We start from the raw sequence: 6,000 nt of genomic DNA on the forward strand, positions 1-6,000 counted from the left end.
ATGTGATTCCTCCATAGCACCTGTGTACTTGGGAAGCACCAACAGCCAGAGGCAAAGAAACTTTTCTGCAAATTGAAGGTATCATAAAAGGTGAGCAAAGGATAAGTGCGCTACGGAAAAAGCAGCCCTACTGTTCTTTTGGTGTTGTGGTATCACCTGTATAACCCACAAAGCAGTAGCAATAACACAAATATCACCAAAATTGATCCGTTGGGCGCTCTAACGAATGCTTTTCTCCAAAATGTCCCACTCTGGGTTTCTCAATCACAAATAGCACTCAAAAAGAAAAAGAAAATATTTTCCATGGTATAATACAGTTTTCCTAAAATATAACAATCTTGTATATGTGTAGATGGCTCCCCTACCAGATACGATGGTCTACAACAAAGGTAGACAAACAGTCATGTGTATAAGTAGTTTTTCTGTATGGATGTAATCCCTTGTTTCACTCCTTTCAGTGCACCAATCCCATTTGTGGGGGATATGATTAAAATGAGAGAATCTCCATAGTGTCATACTGCATTTATTTACAAATTATACACAATCAACAGAATACATATAAAAGGAGAAAAGGTGGCCAGATGTCCATGTCCACCAGTGTTATTAAAGTAGACAAAACAAGCAAGTATAGGAAAGTCCGCCAGGCGTCCCAGGTGTACTTTCAAATCCAGGTGAGGTGCCACGATCCTCTTTAGGTCAGTCTCTCCCAGCCAACGTGTTTTGATACTTGTGGTGTGTATCTTTGTCAAGGCATCTTAGCTTTAATTTCTGCTAATTATCTGCAAGATCGCCTGCTTTTAAACTGGGACTTTCCAATTTACTAAACGGAGCCAAAGCATTTTCACTTCAATTGGTGAGATTATATATATGTCTGGATGCAACTAAGGAGCCATTGTATGTGCCTTAAAGCAGCTTGTGAGACTGTCTTTTCTACAGGAGTTTTCTAATGAGATATCATTTGATGATTATTGACTCTCTATTGAATTACAATACTAGGGATTGGCAAATTAGGACCATCACATAGGGCCAATTAGAGATAAATTGTCAGATCCAGTAATTGTCATATGATTTATAGTAAGCTTTGAATTAGGGATGTGCGCCGGCCCATTTTTGCTGGATTTGGGTTTGGCTCTGATTCGTCTTTTGCCAAACCTGCCATAACTGGATTTGAATTTTTGTTTACAAAAATTGCCAAAAAAGCTAAAATCACATAATTTGGGCTTTTTTTTGTTCCTGGAGTATTATTAACCTCAATAACAATAATTTAGACAACCTCACAGCAGTGCCCCCAGTAGTGATCCCCATTATGCTGCAGTGCCCCCAGTAGTAGTCCCCTTTGTGCTGCATTGCCCCCAGTAGTAGTCCCCCTTATGCTGCATTGTCCCAGTAGTAGTCCCCCTTATGCTGAATTGCCCCCTTAGTAGTCCCCCTTATGCTGAATTGCCCCCTCAGTAGTCCCCCTTATGCTGCATTGCCCCTTAGCATTGCCCTCTTATTTGTCCCCCTTATGCTGCATTGCCCCCAGTAGCGCTCCCCCCCCCCATATCGTGCCCCCCAGTAGCGGCCCCTTACACACACACACAAAGACGTCACTCCCGGCTCAGTGACGTCATCCAGGTGAGACACGCTGGACAAGCCAGCGCGTCCACCCGTTTCTTTCTCTGCATGCACGGTGGGCTTCTACATCTATATTAAGGTAAGCTCATTTTATAGCTCTTGATTCACACTTCTTCACATTGATAAAGGGGCGGCTGTGCCCCAAAACGTCGGATATCAGGCTGATGTAATCAATACACATTTTTCTATTTTGAAACAACACCGAGTGCCGCTGCTTGTTTGTATAGAGCTAGTTCACAGTGCAAGGTTTCTTGGCACCCTAGGCCTAGCTTCAGCCTAGCGTCCCTCCCCCTTCCCTCAGATAGCTACACAAACCCTTATACAGTGCCCCAGTAGTGGTCCCCCCTATGCAGTGCCCCCAGTAGTAGTCCCCCCTATGCAGCGTACCCAGTAGTGGTCCGCCTATAAAGTGCCCGTTATACAGTGCCCCAGTAGTGGTCCACCTATGCTGTGCGCCCAGTAGTGGTCCTCCTATGCAGTGCTCCTTATACAGTGCCATCTGTAGTGCTCCCAGTGTGGTCCCCCTATGCTGTGCCCCCAGTAGTGGTCCCCCTATGCAGTGCCCCCAGTAGTGCTCCCCCTATGCAGTGCCCTCAGTAGTGCCCTTATATAGTGCCCCCCCCCCTATGGAGTGCCCCCAGTAGTGGTCCCCCTTATGGAGTGCCCCCAGTAGTGGTCCCCCTAAGCAGTGCCCCTTATATAGTGCCCTCAGTAGTGCCCCTTATACAGTTCCCCAGTTGTGCCCCTTATACAGTGCCCCCAGTAGTGGTCCCCCTATACAGTCTCCCCAGTAGTTGGCCCCACCTATGCAGAGTCCCTTATACAGGGCCCCCCAGTAGTGGTCCCCCCTATGCAGGGTCCCCCAGTAGTGATCCCCCCTGTGTAGTGCCCAGTACACATAAAACATACACACACAGACATTAAGCTCCCTCCGCTCCTGCTGCCGTCTGCTCCTGTGTCCTGCTCTGCACTATGGGAGAGACGTCATTACGTCTCTCCCTTCACCCACTGCGGGAGCCAGAAGGCGGAACTCATGAGTGAGCCGGAAGGCGGAGCTCATGAGTGAGCTCCAGGCCGGCTCCGACAATGGGCGCAGCAGCCAATGAGAGTCTGTCTGACTCTCATCGGCTGCTAAAACAAACACACCGCCGGCGGCGGTGTGTTTGTTACTGTATATTGCAGACCACACTTATGTGCGTTCCCCCTGCACTTAATGAAACCAGCTGCGCAATCCAGTGGCTGGCGCTCTAGGCAGCTTCCTAAAGCTGCCTAATGGTGGCGCTGGCCCTGAGTGTGGGTTTGGGGTCAGTGGTATTGCTAGAACACGGTTTATGAATGGTGGTAATGCTGCAGTGTGGTGTTATAAGAGGTTGTGTTTCTGAAGTGTTAGGAGCAGTGGTGTTGCTGTAGTGTGGGTTAGGAGCAGTGGTGTTGCTCTAGTGTGGGTTAGGAGCAGTGGTGTTGCTGTAGTGTGGGTTAGGAGCAGTGGTGTTGCTGTAGTGTGGGTTAGGAGCAGTGGTGTTGCTGTAGTGTGGGTTAGGAGCAGTGGTGTTGCTGTAGTGTGGGTTAGGAGCAGTGGTGTTGCTGTAGTGTGGGTTAGGAGCAGTGGTGTTGCTGTAGTGTGGGTTAGGAGCAGTGGTGTTGCTGTAGTGTGGGTTTGGAGCAGTGGTGTTGCTGTAGTGTGGGGTTGGAGGTGGTTGTGTTGCTGTAGTGTGGATTTGGTAATACTATATGGTGTTTTTTTCCTGTGGTGAGTAATGTGGGTGTATTTACTGTGGTGTGCAATTCGTTTTGTTTGGTTGTTTTTTTTACCTGTGGAGGCAGATGTGTGTTTTTAATACTGTTGGGGAGGGATGCTAGTTACTATCTCCATCTGACCATTGATGGTTGGTGGCCATGTGGTCTGAGAGCTGACGAGACTTATCTTGTCTAATTTGCCCACCCATATAACTGTGGATCAATTTGGGAAACATATAGAAGGAATGTGGCCATATTACGATGGGTATGTGGCCACAACCCTGGAGCCTGTCTATCAATTGTAAAGTGAAAGGCTGACCCTTAACCCCCAGCCCTCCCATCAAAAGATAATTCCTTTGCTATGCAGAGAATGGGAAAATACCTATTAACTTTCCATTATGCAACACAAGACTATCCGGTTCAGGAATGTTAAAATCAGGACTGTCCTGCCTAAATCTGGACTGTTGGGAGGTATATGACCTGATTACACTGTGAAGTATAGTTAAAAAAAGTAGTTACACAAGTCTAGGGACATACACCAAGGTCAGTCAGTGTGTTGTCGTCTGATCTGTGCATATGTGGTCAGCATTAAAGGTAAACTTAGGTTTAGGGATACTTACAGCTTAAATAGATAAGGGATAAAATAGATTGTCTAGATAGATGTCAGACGATTGGCTCATTTTACATAGATTGTGTTATCACACTTCAGTACAACACAAGAAAACATAAATGTGTGATAAGCTAAGGCAACAGCTACTTCATGGGATGGTGCCATAATAATGGAGTTGACCTTTTACCTGCAAAAAAATTAAAGAGCTTGCAGTATAATCTGTTTTGAACTTCTTGCCCGCTATGGTACTTTGTCTGGTTATAAAATTATTCAAAAACAGAAGCTCTCCCCTTTTATATCTGTAGCTCTCAATCGGACCTTCTCATATCTAATTATAATAATGCTTGGAAGACGGATAGAATAAAGGTGCCCATCCACTAGAAGACAGGCAAAGATGGCATGGATGGTGGCAGTGCCATTGACATTGTAATCGTTCAGTTGTTTGTCAGTCTGTGATGTGCCTACACTGAACGAGCAGTCGTTCAGTGCAGGCTCATCAATCATCTGCTAACATGCTCAACCTGACGTTATCGTCAGGTTGTCCAGCATGTTTGCCCGATGATAGATGTCTAAACGACCAGCGATTATGCAAACGATTTATGAACGATAACGATATTGTTATCGTTCAATCGCTCAACTTAATCGTCTAGTGGATGGACTCCTTTAAGTACTTAGGAGTTTTTATTACCCATTCCTACAACTCTCTCTATGCTACTAATTACCCTAGGATCCTCTCCTCTATAAAATCGGACCTGTTCAGATGGCAATCTTACTTTATCTCCTGGTTTGGTAGAATAATAGCTGTTAAAATGAATCCCCTCCCGCGACTGCTCTATTTATTTCAGAAATTACCAATTGATGTACCTTTATAATGTCCTCTCCTACTTCACAAATGGTTTGTTTGGAAGAAAACGATCCCCAGAACAAGTTTTTTAAATTTACGTAGAGAGACTTCCAATCGGGGTCGAGGGTTCCCAGATATTTTACTATGTTAAAGGGCTATACATCTCAGTCGGCCCGTACCATGGCTTGCTCCTGCTGCCTCTCTAAGATGGGTGAAATTGGAGACTACTGCTTGCAAGCTCCTTTCTCTTCCCTCTATTCTAGAGATCTCCTCAAAACACCACACATTGTCTGTGTCTTCTCACCCAATAGTCAACTTCACTTGCACTATTTAGGATCTTTGTACTCGAAAGTTAAAATTTCTTACCACCCCTTCCCCTCTTTCTCCACTCTGGGGCAATCCATTGTTCACTCCAGGTATGTCTACTTCTCTCCCTGCACATTGGATTGCTAGAGGTATCAAGTTTGTGGCAGACATGGTGGGGACAATGGTATTTGCATTAGCCAGGGAGATCTACAGTCTAAAGCTGGCCACAGACATAGCGATGTGTTCATGATCCGACATCGTGTAAGATTTCCCTTGAAAACTCTCCTCGGCAGCTCTGCACACGATTTGGTGTTTGCAGTGTCCAATCTTCAAACGATCTATCGTGCAGCCAGACATTTATCCAGCGCATTGTGTCCCAGATTGGCAGATGTGCCCTACAGCAAGGCAGATCTGACGATGCGATGTGCGATCAGTGGGGACGCCAATCGCATCATGATCGTGAGTGGGGACTCACGATTTTCTCACGATTTGGCCATATTTTACACGATCTGTCGTTCCAATGTGTCGGAATCGGCCAGATCGGGTAAAATATCACTATGTGTGTGGACAGCATCAGTTCTCTTTTCAAAATGTAAATGTTTTTACTTATCTCCAGTTGAAGCACTTTGTTACATCCCTCCGCTGTTCGGAGCCCTCCCACGCTATGACTTCGTTGGAACGATAATTATGCTTAAATAACTCCCTTATGACAGGTATGATTTCGTATTTATACACTCTACTTCATTCTACTGAACCTTCAATTCCAAAATATTAGTTACAATGGGAGGTTGATTTGAGGGATGCCCCAGAGGAGGAATCATGGTCCATAATTCGAGAACGGGTCTCCAGATCGTCTGTCACCACACAAATTAAAGAAAATGCTTAT

This window comes from Taudactylus pleione, unplaced genomic scaffold (assembly GCF_031769625.1).
Source record: "Taudactylus pleione unplaced genomic scaffold, aTauple2 ptg000113l, whole genome shotgun sequence".
NCBI lineage: Eukaryota > Metazoa > Chordata > Amphibia > Anura > Myobatrachidae > Taudactylus > Taudactylus pleione.